This window comes from Cherax quadricarinatus, chromosome 58 (assembly GCF_038502225.1).
Source record: "Cherax quadricarinatus isolate ZL_2023a chromosome 58, ASM3850222v1, whole genome shotgun sequence".
NCBI classification, from domain to species: Eukaryota; Metazoa; Arthropoda; class Malacostraca; order Decapoda; family Parastacidae; genus Cherax; species Cherax quadricarinatus.
Window position 1 is genome coordinate 27,882,291 of NC_091349.1, and position 25,725 is coordinate 27,908,015.

A 25,725-nucleotide genomic window follows, 5' to 3' on the forward strand; every position below is an offset into this window, starting at 1 on the left:
GTAATATTAATCTAAGTCTATTCAGTTACTATGTAAAAACAGGCGTCGTTCAGAAGAATATTAAGTCTATCTCCACTGTTTCTAATTCCAATGTTATTTCACCTGGCGCATGCTTTTAGTTATATTCTAATTACTACAAAATGAACTAACTTCAATTGGCATCATGTATTAATCGAATGGTGTATCTCTCTGAGGTATATATACAGTGAAGCTTTGCAACAAATCATTTAATACATATTTACTTATTTCGGTTTAGTGGAGCAGTGGTGATATGCAGTCACAGTGACACTCGTGCAGGCACCTGGCACTGAACATATATTCTACTTGTGAATATATGTCACGAGGATTTTTCCTCGTAGTGTATACACACGACGGAAATATATCAACCTCTGTGTATATACATTTTAGGTATCGAATTCTCAATTTATATTTTAGGATGATTGTCAAACTACCAGTGCATTCCTAGGAACGTATCGGTCTCACAGAGAGTATTCAACAAAGTTGTCTAGCTCTAATATATATATATATATATATATATATATATATATATATATATATATATATATATATGTCGTGCCGAATAGGCAGAACTTGCGATCTTGGCTTAAATAACAACGCTCATCTAGCCATATAGGACAAGTGAAAATTTGTGTATGCAATAATTTCGCCAAAATCATTCTGAACCTAACGAAAAAAAAATATTTCACTGTGTTTGTTTAGTATTAAATTACTGTAAGCAAATCTAAAATATATTTAGTTGGGTTATTCTAAAATAAATTGTTCTTGTTATAATAAGGTTAGGTAAGTTTTCTAAGATTCTTTTGGTGGAAAATTAAATATTTTTACATTAACATTAATGAAAAAAATATATCTTTAAACGTATAAGAGAAAATTTTAGAAAGGACTTAATTTTAAATGAGTTCTTGCTAATTGACCAGTTTTACATATTCGGCACGACATATATATATATATATATACACATTGATATGTTAGGCTCTTTGTGTATATACATTGAAAGGTGTCAAACTTTCAGTGTACGCCAATTGTATCGTAGTTGCCGTTGTTAAAACCCCATATAAAATCTCGTTAAACAAGGAAAAACTTTAACGCTGTTAAGCTTTCATTAAACCTTGAAGACACCTAGTTAAATCAAATACCTTTAAGGTAACAGCGTAAACCCTGGTACGTTATACCTAAACAGTATTGATCCATAACATACCTTCATGGTATCCTGATAAAATATGGTAGGATTCTTTTGAGATATCAGCGTAATATCACTGATATTGATCGACACCATGCCTAACCCTTCTAGGGTAGGGTAGGTGCCTGAGCCCGAGCCTTTAGCTCATAAGACTGTCATTCCCATTAGCCCCCTTGGGGCGGGGATGGCAGACCAGAGAGGCCTAGCTTGTGGCTAGGCCTGGGGACAGTTGGTCCCAAAGATGAGGAGGTACTTGTGCCTCCTCCCATGGGAGACTTAGGTCTCAGACACTCCCTAAAGAGGGAGCCAAGGCCGGGCCACCACTTGGAAAGGGCCCGGGCCGGGAGAATACCGGCTAATCTTTAACTAACTAACACTGATATTGATCGACACCATGCCTAACCCTTCTAGGGTAGGGTAGGTGCCTGAGCCCGAGCCTTTAGCTCATAAGATTGTCATTCCTATTTGCCCCCTTGTGGCGGGGATGGCAGACCAGAGAGGCCTAGCTTGTGGCTAGGCCTGGGGACAGTTGGTCCCAAAGATGAGGAGGTATTTGTGCCTCCTCCCATGGGAGACTTAGGTCTCAGACACTCCCTAAAGAGGGAGCCAAGGCCGGGCCACCACTTGGAAAAGGCCCGGGCCGGGAGAATACCGGCTAATCTTTAACTAACTAACTAACACTGATATTAGATTTTGAGTATACTCGATGGATAGTTATTTGATAACACTATTTATTTAGTATATTAGCAGTTTGGAGGGATATGTTGTGTATATTTATACGTATATGCTTCTAAATTGTTGTGTTCTGAGCACCTCTGCAAAAACAGTGATTATGTGTGAGTTAGGTGAAAGTGTTGAATGATGAAAGTATTTTCTTTTTGGGGATTTTCTTTCTTTTTGGGTCACCCTGCCTCGGTGGGAGACGGCCGACTTGATAAAAAAAAATTATTTAGTACATATAAAGCACAACTTACCTTCAAAATCATTCATAGCTGAACATATAATTAGTAATATCTCTTCATCCCATCAACACTCTGGACTGTTCATAAATCAAGGTGTTTTTATACACTACCTTTAATTAGCAACAGTAGACCCATACCTGCAACACACTACCAACTAGCGTTTAATATTAGTTATTATTCAGGAGTAATATAAGCCTTTATAACACAAAGGTCCACCAATATCATAACAGTGTATTATATTTTAGTCATACACTGTTGACCTCACTTGTTATAACTGCTTGCAGTTAGGTTCTACAACTGCAACACAACTTTAATAAAACTTGTGCTGTTGTAACTGACTCTAACAGTGTAAATCGTGGATAAAAAAAACTAACTAAAAGGATCGACTTGTAATATTCAGAAGATGTTTATTTAAGCATAAAAGTGATCGTCTCAAGTGATAATTTTGCCGGTAATGTTAACTTAAGTGTTCGGTAATGTTAAGTGTTCGGTAATGTTAAGTGTTCGGTAATGTTAACTTAAGTCATCTTATATCTTTACTTTTACTGGCACAACAGTAAACAAAGTCACATTATATTTACTTATTTAGTAAACGGAAACATAACGGTAATTACTAACACTACGTAAGTTTGAACAACTTACGCTTTTCTTACGTTCACTTTAAGATAATGAGAATTTAATATTAGGTCTAACGATCTTATGCTGTTTAAAAGGATTTACAATCACTGTACTCACCTAATTGTGGTTGCAGGGGTCGATCATAGGTCCTGGACCTGCCTCTTCACTGGTCGCTACCAGGTCACTTCCTTGTAGGTGAGCTTTATCATACCTTTGCTTAAAGCTATGTATGGATCCTGCCTCCACTACATCGCTTCCCAAACTATTCCACTTCCTGACTACTCTGTGGCTGAAGAAATACTTCCTAACATCCCTGTGATTAATCTGTGTCCTCAACTTCCAACTGTGTCCCCTTGTTGCTGTGTCCCATCTCTGGAACATCCTGTCTTTTTCCACCTTTTCAATTCCTCTCAGTATTTTGTATGTCGTTATCAAGTCCCCCTTATCTCTCCTGTCCTCCAGTGTCGTCAGATCGATTACCCTTAATATCTCCTCGTAGGGCATACTTCTTAGCTCTGGGACTAGTCTTGTTGCAAACCTTTGCACTTTCTCTAGTTTCTTTACGTGCTTGGCTAGGTGTGGGTTCCAAACTGGTGCCGCATACTCCAATATGGACCTAACGTAGACGGTGTACAGGGTCATGAACGATTCCTTATTAAGATGTCGGAATGCTGTTCTGGGGTTTGCTAGGCGCCCATATGCTGCAGCAGTTATTTGGTTGATGTGTGCCTCAGGAGATGTGCCTGGTGTTATACTCACCCCAAGATCTTTTTCCTTGAGTGAGGTTTGTAGTCTCTGGCCCCCTAGACTGTACTCCGTCTGTGGTCTTCTTTGCCCTTCCCCAATCTTCATGATTTTGCACTTGGTGGGGTTGAACTCCAGGAGCCAATTGCTGGACCAGGTCTGCAGCCTGTCCAGATCCCTTTGTAGTTCTGCCTGGTCTTCGATCGAATGAATTCTTCTCATCAACTTCGTCATCTGCAAACAGGGACACTTCGAAGTCTATTCCTTCCGTCATGTCGTTCACAAATACCAGAAACAGCGCTGGTCCTAGGACCGACCCCTGCGGGACCCCGCAGTACCATGATTCGCTGCTGTCTTCCTGACAAGTATTCCCTGATCCATTGTAGTGCCTTCCCTGTTATTCATGCTTGGTCCTCCATTTTTTGCACTAATCTCTTGTGTGGAACTGCGTCAAACGCCTTCTTACAGTCCAAGAAATTGCAATCCACCCACCCCTCTCCCTTGTCTTACTGCTGTCACCTGTCATAGAACTCCAGTAGGTTTGTGATACAGGATTTCCCGTCCCTGAAACCATGTTGGCTGTATGTGAGTGTGTGCCTGTCTGTTTCTGTTTGTCTCTGCCTACCTGTCTGTGTCTGCCTGTCTGTGTGTGTCTGTAACTTTACTAACGTATATCACAAAAGTTGCAAAAAATTTATCGCAAAATTCACTAAGACAAAAAAACACTTAGAGTAATTTATGAACATAATTATTATTTATTACCTAAATCCGTCAAACTTCGTAGCACAAACTACTTAACTCGACAAAGTTACAAGAGCTTGAAATAAATCTTAAGATGATCTGCAGGAAACGCCTAGGATGACATAGGGAACACCGGCGGCTTGACGCCACCTGATCTTCCCTCCATTCTTATCCAGTCTATTTGAAAACTTAGGAGCTTAAACTGGCTTCTTATAGAAGTTCTTTTAAAAATTGAGAAGGATCTGTTTATTCAGTGTGGAAATCCCTTACATTTTTTTTACCGAGGAACACTGCCATGCATCTGGGCGCTCCATGTTACCAACACTTGCTTCCTCAAGTGCAGGTGTTGCTGTCATGTGTCTAGACTCGGGTCATTAATTATCCCTGTGTACCCTCTGAAGACTGTTATCCCTGTGTACCCTTCTGAAGGGTCTATTATCCTGTGTACCCCTCTGAAGGGTCTATTATCTCTTTGTACCCTCCGATGAGTCTATTATCCCTGTGTACCCTCTGAGGGTTGTATTATCCCGGTGTACCCTCTGAAGGGTCTATCTCCCACCTCCTCTTCGTCCGGTTCCCTGCACCTGTGTCAACATATTTCCCTACATGGTATACCATCGTCAGATCATTCACTCATACTCTCCACAAAAAGAAGTTAACATTAAATATGACTCTTTGAAACATACCATGAACGTGTTTCGTTAAGAATGACTTAAAAGTATATTTGAGAATGATTTATATTTCATGATTTCAACAGATCTCTGTGGATGAGTGAAGTGATACTTGATGCGTTGAAAGTATGCCTACATAAATTTATATGCAATGTTTTTAAAGTTAGGTAAGGATTGAAAAGTTGAGTGAGATGAAAAGATAATTATAGTAATTGTGAGGGAACCTTTCCTTATCACTGATACAGGTGCCACAAAAACACTCCCTGCTTTCAAACGGGTATAACACGTAACTTTACTGTAATAATCTTTCACAGATGATTCAGATGCAGAATTTCATTCAGTTTCATGTGGTATAAGGAAGCATTAGAGACACTCAATGTGCGCCCATCTGGTTGCTCAGTAAACATCGATGTGATAGACCAGTTCGGTCCAGACGCTCTGCAGCATATCTGGTGTTATGAGAACTGCTTCAGTGTTCGAAATTTTCTTCATCTCCAGGGTTACAGGTAGTGGTGGTACGTAAGCTGTGCTCTTCACGTATCCCCAAAGAGAGACGTCACAAACAGTTAGGTCCAGTGACCTTCGTCTCCGTTTATTTCTGAATGTATGTTCTTGAAAATGTTTCCCTGAAAAAGGTGTTACTAACATTTTTAAAGGACCTTTCTGAACTTAACGTTGTTATGAAATTGTTTAAGCCTAATTCTTGATGTATAAGAATCGTTGAAGGCATGATTGTATGATTTTATTTTCAAGTTATTGAAAATAATAAATTTCCTTATATATATATATATATATATATATGTATATGTATATATATATATATATATATGTATATATATATGTATATGTATATATATATGTATATGTATATATATATATATATGTATATATGTATATGTATATATATATGTATATGTATATATATATATATATGTATATATGTATATGTATATATATATATATATATATATATATGTATATGTATATATATATATGTATATATATATATATATATATTTATATATATATATATGTATATATATATATATGTATATATATATATATGTATAAATATATATATATATGTATATATATATATATGTATATATATATATATAATATATATATGTATATATATATATATAATATATATATGTATATATATATATATACATATATGTATATGTATATATATATGTATATGTATATATATATGTATATATATATATATATATATATATATATATGTGTATATGTATATATGTATATATGTATATATATATAATGTCGTGCCGAATATGTAAAACTGGTCAATTAGCAAGAACTCATTTAAAATTAAGCCCTTTCTAAAATTTTCTCTTATACGTTTAAAGATATATTTTTTTCATTAATGTTGATGTAAAAAATTTTAGTTTTGCACCAAAAGAATCTTAGAAAACTTACCTAATGTTATAACAAGAACAATTTATTTTAGCCTAACCCAACTATATATATTTTAAATTTGTTTACAATAATTTAACAAACACAGTGAAATATATTTTTTTCGTAAGGTTCAGAATGATTTTTGCGAAATTATTGCATACACAATTTTCACTTGTACTATATGGCAATTGACCAATTTTACATATTCGGCACGACATGTATATTATATATATATATATATATATATATATATATATATATATATATATATATATATATATATATATATATATATATATATATATATATATATCGTGCCGAATAGACAGAACTTGCGATCTTGGCTTAAATAGCAACGCTCATCTTGCCATATAAGACAAGCGAAAATTTGTGTATGCAATAATTTCGCCAAAATCATTCTGAACCTAACGAGAAAAATATATTTCACTGTGTTTAATATTAAATTATTGTAAACAAATCTAAAATATATTTAGTTGGGTTAGGCTAAAATAAATTGTTCTTGTTATAATAAGGTTAGGTAAGTTTTCTAAGATTCTTTTGGTGCAAAATTAAAATTTTTTACATTAACATTAATGAAAATAATATATCTTTAAACGTATAAGAGAGAATTTCAGAAAGGAATTAATTTTAAATGAGTTCTTGCTATTTGACCAGTTTTACATATTCGGCACGACATATGTATATATACATATATATAATATTACATTATTGTACCCACGAAAGGGTGCCATTGATAAATAACAACACTGCGACTATCCATGGACTCGAACCCTTGTTGTTTTATCCCGCATCATGGTGAGCGAAAACTCACTACACTCTAACCCACTGGACCATCCTGGATTGTATGGTCCAGTGGGTTAGAGCATCGTGAATTTTCACTCACCATGAGGCAGGCTAAAACATGGCCTCTTCAAAGGGGGCTCCTTAATGGGGCGAAGAGGCTCTTGGTCTAAGGAATTAGACCCTTTGGTCTCCTTCCTCAGGCTGAACCTAATTACCCCCCAATCCTCCCTTCCTATCCCATCCTCTCCATTCCCTCTTTTTTACCTTTCCTCCCCCCTCCAAACCCTCCCTTTTCCCCATCACGTTTGTAGTCTCTGGCGTCCTTCCCTCTGGAAGTATGCTGGCGTTCATCCCGTTCCATGAGGTTCCTCATATGTGCTGTGGTTTGCCGTGGAATCTGGATTATCTGGAGGACCTTGATCCCTTTTCGGACTTCCGAGAAGTGAGCAGGGTGCCCTGCAAGTGACGGATGTATCTCTAGAGGCTGCCTGTCCGTTCTGGGAGGCGGCAGCCGAAGGAGGTATGCTTTGTGGTGGGTTGCTGACCTCTCTCTCTTTTGTCCGCCGAGGTGGCTTGGTAGACGTGAGGTTCCTATCCCGGAGCCCTTGTTTACTGGCGTGACGGGTAAGGTATGGCACGGGTTCCAAGCTCTATTTGCACTGCTCGTGGTCTCGAGGTCCTCTCGGATGAGAGAGGAAACCTATGGCCCTTTCATGCCTTCTAGGGACTGTCCCTCCACTGTTCCTCCTTTTTTTTTTCTTTTTTTTTTCTTTTTTTTTTCTTAAGAAAGAAGTTCCATCATCATGAAGTCTTCATTCCGTGATAACCCTTCTCCTCCCAGACCCCTTTTTGTTACTGCTTCCTGTTTTAACCTGGCTTCATTACTGGCTTCATTACTCCAGACTTTTTCCATACCCCTGTACCTTCTGCTGGTGACGCATCGTCACCCTCTCCAGGTGCTGAGGCTTCGCCCATTTCTTCTAGTGTCTCTGCCTCTTGTATGCCATTGACTATGCGTCCGGCTTCCCTCGAATATGGTGGTCCTTGGGTCGGGCCACGAGTTGGACGGCGCCTAAATGTGCCAGACCATTTACGGACGACAGGTCGTCGATGTCTACTCATTCTGCAGTTGAGAATGGAGAACAATCTCATGATCTTTCCCATATTACTTCCACTGAAAACATTTCAATAACAGCTCATAAGCACAGTGCTCTCAATTCTTGCAGTGGTACGGTGGTTTTACTGTGTACCATTGTACAAAGTGATTTTCTTTCTTGCGCTGATATTTTGGAGCAATTAGGCCTTATTGATCTTCCTATTCTCAAAGTGGATTCATGTGTCCTGCCCGCTCGTGAGCAGAGACGCTTTCCCCAGTAACATCGTCCGCTTAAGCTTTGACTGTCGTGAACTCCCGTCCCCTGTTTACACAGGTCTCTAAAGTGGTCCCTACTCCCCAGCAATGTTGAAATTGCTGGCGCTTTGGAGACCCCACTAATTACTGCAGATTTGTGGCAGATCATGTGCCTCAGATCATGCCGATACATCTTGTAGTCTTGCCCCCACTTGTCTCAGTTGCAAAGAGCCTCATCATTCTTTATCCCACTTTTGCCAGGTCTATGATAATGAACAAGAAATTCATTGTCTTAAGGAGAGCGAAGGCCTTATGCTATGGCTCTCTCTCGGCTCCGCCTTCAGGGGAATCTTCCTCATACCCCTTATTCGTGAGTAGGTAGGAGACCTCCAACCTTGGTAATCCACCCGCCTACCAGCTCCTCCGGTGTCGTGTGTTCCGGGGTCACCCCCGTCTCAAAATTCTTTTGCGTTTTTTCCCTCTGAAACCCCGACCTCCTTGCATGTTCCTGCTTCTACTTATTCGCGCCCACTAGTTTCTCAGTCTGCAAGGCCTCGCATGCCTGCATCTTCCTCGCTCCTCTTACCTGCTAAGCTGAACCTGTCTCATAAGCCCAAGTCTCATCGCATCCCTCCAGTACTTACAATTCCCCAACAGTTTTTCCTTTCGGCCTCGGTGCCTCGTTCTCACCCGTCACAAGTCAGTCTCTACATGACTTCACTGGGTTATCCTTAGTGTAACTATAACAACTGCAGTAACTTGCCCTCAATATCATTTAAAGATATGTATGCTGAGTAGCCCAAGACTAATAAACGTATTTATTTGATTTCTTATTTGTGTGCTTACTTTCTTGTTTATTCACAGACCTAAAAGCTTTGAAAGGTTTGTATTTATTTAGGCACGTAATTATCCTAGTTTACTTTTCCATATAAAAGAAATTTTGAAAAATTTAAATTCAGTTTTTTGGCGATATTTTTTTTTTTTTGTGGCATACCAGGCTAGCTTCAACCTTAATGCAGATAGTTTGATAATGCAACTTCTGAGTAGCTTCAAGCATAATGAGCTTATGTATTTTAGGATTTATGATTCTTACAGATAAGAAATTTCTTCCTCATCTTATCTTCAAAATTCAAGGTTTGAATTAGATCTGGAATGTTTATGTCCAAATATTAAACTTAAGTAAATGCGTTTATGAGAATTTGTAAATGCCTCTTCTGATTCGCTTAAAATCTTCAACAGCAAGAATAAACTGCGTTACAAATTTATGCAGCACTCTGCACTATTCCAGCTGTGTGTATTGAGATGCAGGAGACTGACGTTATTCAATATATGAATATCTTTCTCGGATCGTACAGACACATACATACATCCACTTGTTCCTTCAACACAAGTGCCATTATCGCGCATCACCGTTCTCACAAGAGAACGGTGTAGATATTGTGTTAACTGTAGGTAGAAACATGTCTAACTACGCTGAGCCTCTGTCTAAAATCCCCCATGAAGCCAGTGGAGAATGTCATGAGCTCATAGTTTGCAGGTGCAGAACAGGCCGTGCGAGTGTTTATGATCTGTGCTGGAGCTCTCTTTGAGTGTGGTGGACGCCGCAGCCAGCAGAAGGACTAACTTGGCTTAACAATAGTCCTTGTACATTGTGTGTTCCAGGAGAGAGTCAGTTAAGCTCTCCCATTGTACTATACTCTCATCAGAATTCAAGAGCTTAGTGTTTTTTTTTTTTCAATAGTACTAACGATAGAAGAAAAATAATAGAATTTAAAGCTTTTCGGTTTAAAAATTATCAACGATTTTATTATGATGAACAATATTATGCAGCCTAAATAATAGTAAAATAATTTTGTTTAAAAAATAATTATTATTATATATTCTTTTAAGATTCAGCTAAAAAGGCAATTATTTTTAAAAATCATTTTTTTTCAGATTAATAATTTACTTTGGGTTTACTATTCGCCAGAATGTGACATTACTAATTAACAATGTAAATAAATACTAGTTTAACTTAACATTTTTTTTTCACTAATAAAAGCATATGCATTGAAAAACCATTTTGGAACTTTTTTGTACTGATGTCTCATTTAATATTCGAAATAAATTTAAGCAGCAAGATCGTTATTCGTGAAATTATAGTAAGTGCACATGCCAGGGCAGCATCAGTATCAGTTTCTGAAATTAATTGTTAAACCCTCACATAACAGAGTTTATACGCAGCCTAGAAGGGACCTAGCATCGTTCATCACATGAACTGAAGAAAGGAAGACTTAAAACTGTCACCTTATTTATTGCTACCAACTTGTACATTGTAATTTTGTTTTCTAACTGTAGGTGACACAAACACAAAGAAAAAGTGACTCTTGACTTGATAAAACAGAATATTTCGAGTGCAATATGTGAGTAAATGTATAGTTCCTCGTATACACATGGCCTCTTCAAGGGGGGCTCCTTGGCACGGTGAAGAGGCTTTTGGTCTGAGGAATTAGACCATTTGGATTCCTTCCTCACACCGAACCTAATTACCCCGCAATACCCCCTTCGCTATCCCATCCTCCCTCTTTTACTTTCTTCCTCCTCCTCCTCCCCATCCCTCCCATATTCCCTTCCTATTTTAAGCCTTTTGGATTCTTCCCATACGCATGCTAGTTCCTAGATAGAGGGAAGAGTACCGGCTCCATCCCATTCCATTGAGATCCTTGGCGGTGGTGTAGTTTATCGTGGAATCTGGATCACCTGGAGGTGTCACGATCCCTTTCCGGTCTCCTGGGGGGGGGATGGCTTTGGGTGTCTTTTGGGGGATGGGTGTATCTCTGGAGGCTGCCTGTCGGATTCCGGGGGGTAGTGGCCGAAAGAGGTATGCTTTGTGGTGGGTGTCTGGCCGCTCTCTCTTGTTCACCGAGGTGGCTCGGCGGGTGTGAGGTTGCTATCCCGGATTGCTGGTTTACAGGTGTGAAGGGTAGGGTATGGCACGGGTTCCATGTCTCATCTGCACTACTTGCGGTGCTTGAGTCTTCTTGGGCGCAGAGGGGGACTGACGGCTCTTATTTGCCACCTAGGAGCTATTCCTCCATTTTCCCCATCTTTTTTTTTTTTTTTTTTTTTTAAATAAAAAGAAAGAAGTGACATAACCATGGAGTCCCAAGTCCATGAACCTGCTCCCCGTGGGTCCCTTACTGATACCACACCCTGTTCCGACCCTGCCTCGTTACTTGACCACTCTTTGTACATTTCTGTACGTTACTGGTGCCGTTTCATCACCCATTTCTGGTACCGGGGTTTTGACTGACTCCTTCGATACGTCTGACCTCCGCTCTTCTTTGTCTATGCTTCCTGCTTCTCCCTCTATAGTGTAGCAGTTTTCGGATCGCCCACCGGAACCACGTCGGACCCACTGTCCCACAACTAAATACCCAAAATCATTCCCTGATGATACTTCTTCGCTTCCTTGTCATTCTTCTCAGAAACGACCGACCCGTCATTCATTCCCTTTAAAAGCTATGTTTCAAAATACACAATGGACTTAGCTTTTTACTCTACGACCGACTTCCACTGCCTATCTTTCCGACCATAGTATTGGCAAGACGCTCCTACGCCATGATGGGTGAGATAAATCTTTTCAAGCTCTCAAGAGCGGTACACGCATCATTACTATCCAGAATGCTAACCAAGCTCACGATCTTTCTCTCCTTACAACTTTCGATACTATCCTTGTAACTTTTGAAAAACATCATTCCCTCAATTCTTGTAGTGGTACTGACATTCTGCGCCATACCATTGTCCAACAGAATTTCCAGACATAAGATGATGACATTCTGGAACATCTAGAACTCCCAATCCTCAAAGTAGACACTTATGTCCTCCCTGCCCGCCCTGCCCGCCCTGCCCGCCCTGCCCGCCCTGCCCGCCCTGCCCGCCCTGCCCTCCCTGCGGGACACTGTTTATAAGTATGAAAGGTGATCCCTACACCGCAACAGTGTAGAAAGTGCTGGCGTTTTGGTCATCCAGCAAAATATTGCAGGTCCATGGCCGAATGCCCAGTCTTTGGTGCCGACGACCATGCCAATACGTCTTGCAGTCTACCTCCCTCTTGCCTTAATTGTCGTGAGGCTCGCCCATCTTACTCTTGCGGCTGCCAAGTTTATTAAATGAGCATGAAATCCAGTGTCTCAAAGAGGCAGAAGGCCTCCCAAATGCTATGACAGTCTCTCATCTATGCCTCCAAGGTAAATTTTCCCGGATTTCTTGTTCTCGAGTTACTAAACGTTCCCCTTCCTCTGGGGGCCCCAACTTCTGCAACCTCCTCTGTGGTCACCCCTTCCACAGTCACCCCTGTCTCTAATTCTTTTACTGTCCTGGACTTAGAGGTCCTTACTTCGACACCTCGTTCTGTTCTCATCTCTTCCTCTTCTCAATCACAAGTTTGTCTACAAGACCTTGTACAACACCTACTCCCCATCGCCCCTCTCCTTCTCCGAAGTCCAAAACATCCCCATTGTTAAAATCTCCTTTAACCCCTCCTTCCCTTCTGCAACCTGCACATTTTTTCTTCCCAGTCTCTGTACCCGGTTCTTCACCTCTAGCTGGCTATGTTACGAGTGTGGAGGTGCTTAATTCTCCTTCCCCTGTCCCCTCCCAGGTTTCTTCCTCTTCTGTCCCCTCCCAGGTTTCTTCCTCTTCTGTCCCCTCCCAGGTAGCTTCTTCTCCTGTCCCCTCCCAAACTTCTTCCCTAGTTCCTTCTACTCTTTCGTCTTCCCCCCTTCCCTTCTTTGGTACAGTCCATCGTCACCCCGCTCTTTACTCACCCTCCTTCCATTTCCAGTATTGTACCACATACAAAGTCCTTGTCAAAATGCTTTGTTGCTTAAAAGTTTTCCGCTGCCTCCACGTGTGCACTTTTCTAACCCTATTAGTCTGTAGATACCTCTCCCTTCAGATTTTTTGTATCTTTCTCTTCGTAAATCACGGCTTATTTGCGGTGGAATATCCACTGACTCATAGGTAACCGGGGTGAGCTTCAGGTGTTGCTCTCCCAGTTTTTCCCCTGTTTGTGTTTGTTTACAAGAATCCAAATTATGCTCTGCTGTTATCCATCCCATCTCGGGCTATGATTTCTTAAATTCATCGGATCGTTTTCCCAATGGATCCTTTAATAAAAGTGCACTTATATGCATTCGTATTCCATATCGTCAGCTCTTTGTTCACACTTGGCTGCATTACACTGCTGCCCGTATCCACTTGAATAAATGGTATACAATCCTTTGTCTCTCCTTATCGGGCATTATCTATCCCAGATGTTGCATTTCTGCTTTCTTCCTTATCGTCACCACTTCTGTTACTTGGCGATTACAATGCCCACCATTTTCTCTGGGAGTAGGGGTCTCACTGTGAGTCCTGCAGCATTCCGTTGGAGGCTTTTCTCGCTTCTCTCCTCCTCCATGTTTTAAATACAGGTACTCACACCCATTTCGATCTTCGTACTCATTCTCTCTTGCATCGATCTCTCGGTCTGCTCTTCCTCAACTGTACTAGACCTCACCTGGTTTGTCCTCCTTGACTTGCATGACAGCTATCATTTTTCCAATCATCCTTACTTCTCCTTCCTATTCGCCACCTCCTCGTAGCCCACACTGTCAATTTGACCTAGCAAATTGAGACCTTTACTCACATCTAACTGCTTGTAGTGAGGATCCTTCTTCGTCCACCATTGATGAGCTTTTACACCTCTTTTCGACCCCAGTTTTAACCACAGCTACACATTCTATACCCCAAACCTCGGGTAAGCATTCTCAGAAGTGCGTGCCTTGGTGGTCTCCTGCTTGTGCTAGGGCAGTGCGTTTGAAACTTGCTGTGTGGGGCAGGTACCGTTACAACAGAACCACACAGAGACTCCTTGATTTTAAGCAGAAGACAGCGGTCGCTCGCCGTGTCATCAGCGATGCTAAACGCATTTGCTGGGGGGATTATATTTCTACCATCACTTCTGCTTCCTCTATGAGTGCAGTCTGGAAAAAAGTACGGAAACTGAGTGGTAAATACTCTCCTGACCCGACTCTCTTGATGTTGCCACCAAAATTGGTAATCATCTTGTCCGTATCTCTAAGGGGCTTCATCGATGTCCCTCGTTTCATTCCTCAAAGTCTGCCAGAGAGTTAGAGCCTTTAACCTTTTCTTCTGTCAAAGAAGAATCTTATAATTTGCCTTTTACGCTTCTGGAACTGGAGGAAACACTCTCAGCTTGTCGATCATCGGTAGCTGGGCCTGACGGCATTCATATTAGGATGCTACAGGATTTACATCAGTCAGTTCTTGCAGTCCTCTTACGACTCTTCAATCTCATTTAGCCACAAGGAGTTTTCCCCATTTGTGGAAATCTGCCATTGTTCTCCCTTTCTGCAAACCGGGTACTACGGGACATGATGCCTCCTACTATCGTCCCATTGCTCTTACCCGTGCAGTTTGCAACGTGATGGAACGTCTAATAAATAGACGTTTGCTGTGGTATTTAGAGATACACAACAATCACTACTAGTAAATATGGATTTCGCAAGGGCATATGACACAACTTGGAGGTATGGTATCTTGGCCCAGACCCATTCTATAGGCCTCCGAGGCATTAAGAACTTCTTAACTGAAAGACATTTCCGTGTTCGGGTTAATAATATGCTTTTCCTGGACTTTGTCCAAACTGAAGGTGTCCCCGAGGGATGTATCCTGAGCACAACACTTTTTCTCCTGGCTATTAATGATCTGGCCTCTATTCTTACATCTAATATTTGGTCATCGCTCTGTCTGCTGATGACTTCACTATAGCCTGTGCAGGCACTGACCATCGTCTCATCGCAGTTTCTCTCCAGCATGCGGTTAACTGTGTTTCCAGTTGGGCCACCACTCATGGGTTTAAATTTTCTAGTTCTAAAACTCACCAAATCACTTGACGTTCTGTCGTCTCTGATAATCCATTGTACCTATATGGCTCGCATATCTCAGAACATGATACGGTCAGGTTTCTCGGCCTTCTGTTTGACCGTAGGTTATCCTGGAAACCTCACATTACCTCTCTGAAGGCAACTTGTCATAACAGGCTGAACTTCATTAAAACACTCGCTCATCTTTCATGGGGGGCTGATCGTAGAACTCTCCTTTGACTACATATAGCCCAAATTTTATCGAAACTTGAAACTCTAGTATGGCGACCCGATATATTCAGCAGCCTCTCCTGCTACTCTCTTTAGCCTTAATCTCATCCATCGCCAGGGATTACGTTTATGCTTAAGCACTTTTAGCTCTTCACCTGTTGAGAACCTCTATGCAGAGGCAAATATTCCATCCCTGTCCTATTGCCGTGATGCTCATTGCCTTCGCTGTTATGTTCGCTTTCATGACCTCCGCAATCCTTCCATATATAGGATGGTCACTGATGTTAGTAGACGTTCTTTATATATTTGTCGCCTCCGTTTACTCCATCCCTTTTCTCTTCGCCTACATTCTCATCAGTTACCACCTTTCTATGTTCATGTAGCATCTCACTTTTCCCTACCCACTTGGAAAGTTCAGACGGTTTCTGTTCTTTCCCACTGCCATGTGCGAAAGCCCAGCTGCCTACAGTGGCTTCTCGCTCTCTTTTTCTTAACCACTTCCGATCTCATTCTTGTGCCATCTCAGTGTACACCGATGGTTCCAAGTCTTCTGACGGCGTCGGATTCACAGCAGTGTTTCCGGACAGCGTCGTGCGAGGGCTTTTATTATCCAGGCTAGCATTTTTTCGGCGGAATTATATGCCATTTTCGTAGCACTTATCCATGTTGCTTCTATGCCTGTGTCACCTTTTGTGGTCATTTCAGATTCCCTTAGTGCTTTACAGGTTATACAAAAAATTGATACACCTCATCCCTTTGTTCTTCGTATCCAACTTCGGTTATGCCGGATCTCTAGCAAGCACAAAGATATTGTTTTTTGCTGGGTCTCCGCTCATACAGGACAATGAACAGGCAGACACTGCTGCGAGGTCAGCAGTACATGACCTCCTAGTTTCATGTAGAGATGTTACACCATTCACTGACTATTTTGCTGTAATTGCTACCCACCTTCGCACCCGTTGGCAACAATGTTGGCCTGACCTGCTCTATAATAAATTACATTCTATTAAACCACGTATAGGTTTCTGGTCGTCTTCTTGTCATCATTGTCGAGGTTGGGAAACTACTCTCTCCCGTCTTCGCATCGGTCACACTCGTCTTACTCACGGGTATCTCATGGAGAGGCGCCCTGTTCCACTTTGTGAGAATTGTCAGGTTCCATTTTCTATTAGCCATATTCTGTTGGACTGTCCACTCATCAACGAGCAGGCAGAATTTACCTCCAACATCGTCACCACCCTACTGTCCTTACTTTACCTTCTCTTCTTGCTGATAGAACCTCTTTTAACCCAGACTCTCTCATTGACTTTTCACAGCAACTGATTTACTGCACAAACTCTTACGATGATGATGACTCTAGCACTCTTCACAGCCCTTTCTACCTCAATCTCTTGCTATCCTCTACCCCTGCACTATCCACTGCTCTCCTTCACTCCTTCCCTGCACAACGGTGTTTTTTTTATTATAATCATATACACCTGGTCTAATATTATTATATTCTTTTATCGAGATCCCTGATCTAAAAAAAATATCCTTCAGTAAATATAAACAGCATATTATTTTCCAGTGAAACTATTAAATATTTTACATTAAACAATATATGTGAAATTTGTTAAATTTTTTCCATATAAATTACCGAGGGAAAATTCTGTATTTGGAACCCTCATGATACCTGTAGGAACATTATATCACATGTAATTTGCATGTTACAACCAAAATAGTGCAGAAAATGGCCTGACTCTAGAAATATAGGTAACGTGAAGTTCATGTCTTCTAAAACATTCACTCCAACAATCTCAATATTCATTTTTTTACTTTCGTAATGTGAACATTCATGGTTCGTCGTTAGGCTGCTAGTGGTGACCGCCAGCCAACCTAAGAAAAATATTTGCATGTGTATTTCGCCATTATAAAGCCTGAATTTAAATATTTAATGATGTGCTGTGGAGGACAGTCACAGCCTCTTTCAACGAGGATGATTCTGAATGGTTCCTCTTCAGGCTCTGATGAATATATTGTATTTCCGTCACCCACTGCAGGCCGACTTTTCCTCCGTGTAAGACTACATTGTAGTTAATTCATACCTGTGATCATATATGAATTCCATTGCAAATGCAACTCTGTTCAGCGAAACGTTTCATACTGTGCTCTGCGGAACTCACGATTTCTGCCGGAACTGTAAACTGTTACGAGAGAGAGAGAGAGAGAGAGAGAGAGAGAGAGAGAGAGAGAGAGAGAGAGAGAGAGAGAGAGAGAGGCAAGATAAAGATAAAAGCAAATGTAACTAGAGTAGTGATGGATTGGATATCCGCATCCGTGGAACATCAACACAATGTCTTACATCCACATCTGCATACGTGAACAGATATTCGCATATGCATCTGTATCAGAATCCGCGGAACATCCGCACAATTTCTCGCATCCATATCCACATCCGTAAAGTAAGACATCCTCATAGACATCCGCATCCACGGATATCTAAATTTTCACATCCGAGACATCTCTAATCTGGAGTCATTACAGCTACTGTAGAAGACAGTAGCCCACGTAGTCAGGTTGAGTTAACTTAAGTTTGACATGCTTTACTGAGGTGTTATTGCTCTCATGGAGTGAAGTATCAATTATTATTTTTATATATCATTACTACCACCACTACTACTACTTAATCTAAAGGATACGATATATATATATATATATATAAATATATATATATATATATATATATATATATATATATATATATATATATATATATATATATATATATATATATATATATATATATATATATATAAATATATATAAACCAGGAGATGTATTTCTCTCAGCTTCTATGTTCTGTTAGTTTAATCTTTATTTTAAGAATTACTCTTGACTGGTGTTGGGAGAGGTTACTACGCAGCCTTTGACCCCCAGAGTAACCGGTTGGCTTTAAATCCCTTTAACTAACAAATCATAATCTGCTCTTGTTCTTCCTCCTGCTTTACCTGATTCTGCTGCTGCTTCTGCTGCTAACTTTACTGCTGCTGCTGACCCTGCCGCTGCTGCTGCTGACAATGCTGCTGACCCTGCTGCTAACCCTGGTGCTGCTGCTGACACTGCTGACCCTGATGTTGCTGCTACTGCTGACCCTCCTCCTACCGCTGCTGACCCTGTTGCTAACCCTGCTACTCTTGCTGACCCTGCTGCTACTGCTGACCCTGATGCTACTGCTGACCCTGCTGCTTACCCTGCTGCTGTTGCCCCTGCTGCTGCTGCTGCTGACTCTGCTGCTGACCCTGTTGTTGCTGTTGACCCTGTTGATGTTGCTGACCCTGCTGCTGCTGCTAACCCTGCTGCTGCTGTTGACACTGCTGTTTCTGCTGACCCTGATGTTGCTGCTGCTGGCCCTGCTGCTACCGCTGCTGACCCTGCTGCCACTGCTGCTAACCCTGCTACTGCTGCTGACCCTGCTGCTGACCCTGCTGCTGTTGCCCCTGCTGCTGCTGACCCTGTTGTTGTTGTTGCCCCTGCTGCTGCTGACCCTGTTGTTGCTGTTGCCCCTGCTGCTGCTGACCCTGTTGTTGCTGTTGACCCTGTTGCTCTTTCTGACCCTGCTGCTGCTGCTAGATAGTACGTTCTTTTTCTCGCGCTGAGGCTTCTGCTGGTGTTGGAGACGAGCAACGTATGCCACTAATTTGCCATGCCCATAACATGGCTCACTGACCACAAACTTTGAAACCTGACATGAGGACTAATAAAAAAAACTCAGAACTAATAAAAGCGGAACAAACTCTAGCACTGCTGATGTTGCCGTCTCTTCTACCTCGCCGTGTGTCAAGATTCCTGTGCAACTAACGCCAATGAGACATGCTCATCGTATTTATACTCAAGCACAAGCATGAACGAGAAGTATGATGAAGGCTTCGTAAGCTTCAATGTTACATGGACTGTTGTTCAAGACTATACAAATGGATTAAATGTTGCATGCAAATAAGTATCAACTACTGGTGATCTGCGTCCTGTGAAAAAAAAGCGAAGATAACCCGAAACACACATCCTGATGTGAAAGTAATGAGTATTGCTAACGAAAATGTGCATTTCTGTTTACATTTGCACGTAATGTTAGGTCTTCAATTTGCTTTGATGACCGCAAAATCATATGACTGCATTTTGAGAAGCAGAGCTACGATACAGTCAAAATTTTGATGTAGATATCTCACTGCAAATGGATGGCTTCATTGACGTCGTAAAGCAACGTTTAAAGTTAGACTTCTAAAGAAGAAATGCTTATTTGCATGTTAATTCCTACCGAAACAGGTTACGAAATATTCAATATCAATAATTTCTTTATGAAATACGAAATATCATGTCATATTCCAGTAAAAGTACTAATGAATCCAAGACTACGAAAGAAAAAATGGAGGATGGAAGGATATTTGTACATACAGTTAGGAAATTTTTATTTGACAAGTTTCGTAAAGGAGAAGCACAAGACAACAAGAGCAGAGCTTAAAACAACACAACTCTACAAAGAAACCGAGATTCTTCATTCTACTTCCATTAACAACTTCAGCCATACTCTGCATTATTCCATTTGCATACATTGACCGTGCAGCGGCCGCAGTACATCTGCAATTAGATTTAGGAATAGTTAGGACACATTGTTGATAATGGCAAAACATTGCTTGTAATAAAGTTGGTATGTAAAGTAAAAGGACACAAGTGCAACTAATGTGACATTTATTGTGGCAACGTTTCGCTCTCCAGGAGCTTTATCAAGCCATTACGGTAATGGCTTGATAAAGCTCCTGGAGAGCGAAACGTTGCCACAATGTCACATTAGTTGCACTTGTGTCCTTTTACTTTACAAAACATTGCTTACTTGGGAGGTTAGTCCGAGTCTTAATAATATCAGCTGTTTGTTACTGAAGGTATTTATTCAATTGATTTACTTACCACTCAATGTATTTTCCTGCGTGAGCGTGTTTGATAGGAGTGAATGGAGACAAATGGTTTTTAATACTTGACGTGCTGTTGGAGTGTGAGCAAAGTAACATTTATGAAGGGATTCAGGGAAACCGGCAGGCCGGACTTGAGTCCTGGAGATGGGAAGTACAGTGCCTGCACTCTGAAGGAGGGGTGTTAATGTTGCAGTTTAAAAACTGTAGTGTAAAGCACCCTTCTGGCAAGACAGTGATGGAGTGAATGATGGTGAAAGTTTTTCTTTTTCGGGCCACCCTGCCTTGGTGGGAATCGGCCGGTGTGATAATAAAAATAATAAAATAATTTATTAATGTTTCAGAGTAAATATTCCTATTGTATACATAGAACTGTGCATTACTATTTATTATTCTGTCAATCATATTTAGTCCGAGTGTATGTGTTAGCCTATGGTTCTTTGATTTAATTTATTCTTTAATTAATTCAACATATATTATGGAGTTACCTTTTCTGTTAATATTTTAAATCTGTAAGACTCACGAAATCGTAATAATACAATTGCAAACGAACCACGGAACGGGAGGGGGTTGAACCCATGAAAAGTTATTCTTTAATATTACTAAAGTTTCTCTTCGTGTGAACACTGTTCTGAAGAGAAGACATCTGGAGGGATGTGACTGATGAGGGTCCTGTCACATGTATGTCCATCTCAGATATTCAATATATATATATATATATATATATATATATATATATATATATATATATATATATATATATATATATATATATATATATATATATATATATTATACACTCAACAGACTTATCCCCCTATAATTTTTTGCACTCTCCTTTATCCCCTTTGCCTTTATACAAAGGAACTATGCATGCTCTCTGCCAATCCCTAGGTACCTTACCCTCTTCCATACATTTATTAAATAATTGCACCAACCACTCCAAAACTATATCCCCACCTGCTTTTTAACATTTCTATCTTTATCCCATCAATCCCGGCTGCCTTACCCCCTTTCATTTTACCTACTGCCTCACGAACTTCCCCCACACTCACAACTGGCTCTTCCTCACTCCTACAAGATGTTATTCCTCCTTGCCCTATACACGAAATCACAGCTTCCCTATCTTCATCAACATTTAACAATTCCTCAAAATATTCCCTCCATCTTCCCAATACCTCTAACTCTCCATTTAATAACTCTCCTCTCCTATTTTTAACTGACAAATCCATTTTTTCTCTAGGCTTCCTTAACTTGTTAATCTCACTCCAAAACTTTTTCTTATTTTCAACAAAATTTGTTGATAACAGCTCACCCACTCTCTCATTTGCTCTCTTTTTACATTGCTTCACCACTCTCTTAACCTCTCTCTTTTTCTCCATATACTCTTCCCTCCTTGCATCACTTCTACTTTGTAAAAACTTCTCATATGCTAACTTTTTCTCCCTTACTACTCTCTTTACATCATCATTCCACCAATCGCTCCTCTTCCCTCCTGCACCCACTTTCCTGTAACCACAAACTTCTGCTGAACACTCTAACACTACATTTTTAAACCTACCCCATTCCTCTTCGACCCCATTGCCTATGCTCTCATTAGCCCATCTATCCTCCAATAGCTGTTTATATCTTACCCTAACTGCCTCCTCTTTTAGTTTATAAAACCTTCACCTCTCTCTTCCCTGATGCTTCTATTCTCCTTGTATCCCATCTACCTTTTACTCTCAGTGTAGCTACAACTAGAAAGTGATCTGATATATCTGTGGCCCCTCGATAAACATGTACATCCTGAAGTCTACACATATATTATTAATAATTTTCGCATATTTGTCGAATTCTTGTGTTCCCGACGGCTTATATGCATATACGGAAGCAATATTATTATTATTAATATAATCAAAACAACCATCAGGGTCACACAGAGATGCAGGATATGGAGTATAATGGAAGTAGTGTTTGTGAGGGCGGTGAGCAGTGCTAAGAGAAGTACAATCAAAGGCCGTGCAATAAATTTGTTGCTGTCTAATAGTTAAAGAGGGAGTCTATGTCGAAGGTAAATTCTGCATTCTCACTGATAAACAGGTCAGTCCAATAGAATATGGCAAACTGAAATTGGAACTTCACAATTCGCACGAGGTACAACTGGGCGCCTTTCTCTGAGACACCCGTGAGTGAGACGTGTGTGCCCGATGGGAAGAAAGGCAAGTGTAGTTTCCCAGCCACGACACTGATGATAAGGAGGAAACCAGGATCCTAAACTCGACCTTATAGAATGTAATTTGTTACGAATGAACTCAGACCAACGATGTTGCCAACGGCTGCGAAGGTAGCTAAAGATTACAGCAAAATAGTCTATAGGAAACTGGAAAGTCATGTACCGCTGACTGCGCAGTATACTCCGCCTGCCTCGTTGACTTGAACATCAACACGACCAGCTTCTATCACCTCCCGGACCCTACAGGCAGCCTCCAGAAATACACCAGTCACCTGAAGAACATCCTAAGCCACTCTGGAAACGGGTCAGGATATTCCCAGATGATCCAGGTTTCACGACAAACTACACCAACACCAGGGACCTCAACGGAAAAGGACGGATAACGACACTTTTCCCCAATCTAGGAGCTAGAATTTCAGAGAGGAAGACCCCCAAAGACCGGAAGCTGGAAAGGAAGGAGAGGAAGAGGAATGGGAGATGAGGGATGGGGAGGATGGGGCAGTGATGGGGGAATGGGGGATAACTATGTTCGGTCGGAGGAAGACCGAAAGGTCCAGTTCCTCGGACCAAAATACTCTTCACTTCTTCAAGGAGCCCCCACCCTCTTAGTGAGGATCACTTCGTGTTAGTCTTCCCTGATCTGTATATTATTTGTCTCCTTTTCCTCCAGAACCAGGCCAAGATGGTTATTTCCACTGGTTGATTCTGTAACAAAATGTTTTAAAAATGGCAATGCTGGTACACTAAAAATGAGTTAATTTGACTGAAATTATTAAAATCAATGAATGCATTATTATCATGTCTTAAAGCCATGACAAGTCATTCCATTCAATCTCCGATGGTTACTCTGTTATTTCAAATCTGAATAGTAAACCTTAAATCAACCTATGTCCTTCAAAAAATTTTGAAACTGATTCACTGTTTATACCTAATAGAGAAGTTCAAGCTTCCTTGACACGTACCGCTTCCTAACTTAGTTATCTCTATCCAATAGGACTGTCGTTCTCCAGGCAAGTACCGACTCTTCGTATTAAACCATTATCAATAATTGCAGTGATTTCGACGTTTCCTGTACATGCAGCTATTCTTATCTCGTTCATTTAGTCAGATACTGGTATTGTTCTCATAATATATGCGAAGAAAGCTTTTATTTTCTACCATCTCTTCGTAAATCATTACCTTCCCACAGTTTTTTTTAACAAGGCCAGAAGCTTCTAAATGTGTTTCAGTTCCATCATTTGATGTAAAATTGACATATTTTCCTCTATAACTCTCCAAATTCATTGTCCAAAAATCCCATTTTTTCTATCATACACATCAATACTTTTACCATACATTTGTCTCAAGTCTAATACGGTGTAATAATGGTCCTTTTACCTGCACTAGCTAACGTTGCTACATATTCTCTGGTCTCCTACGTTTTGGAATTACATTAATCTTTTCGATCTTCGAGCTGTTCAATTTTTTAGCATCATTACTGCATTCATTTCTCACGTTTTACATCATCAAGTCAACACAAAATGTAAACATCAACAGGATAATGGCTAGTAGTTCTGCGGAAGTGCTCTCACCTGGAGAGCCTATGTTAACCTAGCAGTAAACAAGAACCTGGGTGGAAGTCAGATGTTGTGGCATTTATCGAGGAAGAACAGGCTATGATTTACCTTAGAACAGGGGTGGGCAACCTTTTTAAGTGTGGGTACCAAAGTCGGCACCCACGGATTAATTGAATTTACATTATTTCTTAGGGAGAAAATTGATTCATAAATCGTCCATTTCGATAATAGTCCCACTTCCAGGAACGGATTATGGACGATTATTGAGGGACCACTGTACTTTCTTTAAACAAATGCCGAAAGTGTATTTATCCACCTGTAGATATCTTTGATACCAAATCTCTGGAAACATTTTGGGGCTGTTTCCCCGCTTTTCTTGGAACGGATACGTGATGAATGTCGTATTTTTTTTGTTTGTTTTATTGAGGCGAGACCAGAGGTTAGCGTGCCGGAAAGATGTCGTTGGCGTGTCAGAATGACGCGCGTGCTAAGGGTTGCCCACCCCTGACTTAGAATGACCCGCACCTTTTTCGCAAGTATAACTTACTAATGAAAATTAATGAGAAATTTCAGTGTAAGGAAACACATGTTTGACTACGGCATTTTCAATGACTGCCCTTTTTTTTGTCTCATTCACATCAATGTTAAGTAATAAAATCTTTACATAAACTTCTTTCACATCTTCATGTATGTAGTTTCACCTGATGAAAGTCTCATTACAGACATGGTACCATAGGTATTTTTTATTTACATTACTGTGTCTGCGTGAGTTAGTAAAATTAATTATTATTCACATCGGGATGATCATTCCGTGACCTTTATTAAGCAGTAACCTGATAATGGTCTCGAACGGAACTAAACATCAACTAAAGATTTATTTTATATTTCATTGTTAGTATTATAACATTTATACAGCTGAAGCAACGCTAACAGCAGATAGTGTGTGATGATCTCGTTCAGAATTCAGAAATATGATTGATATCACTGATTGTCGCGCTAAGAGAGGTATCAGAGTCATGATTACTCATCAATCATGGCTGCGATATTGCAGACTGGAATTAGGCTGTGATTGCTATTGCCAACACTGAGTGTTTTGAAGGGCATTTTGGCAACTTTAAAAACTAGCATATATCCGTTTCTCAAATAAAACTAATCCAAATATTAAATTAAAATAATCCACTTCGATTATTTTTATCAAAAAGTAATAGTTACCCATTTAAGAACACTGGAAAAAATCCAGCAGACACACTAGTTTATACTATACCATATTATGCATCTGTCTAAACTATGGTTTTGCTACCTAATGCTTTAATAGCACTAATTGCTAGTTTGTTTTACTTGTCTACAACTCTATCGCT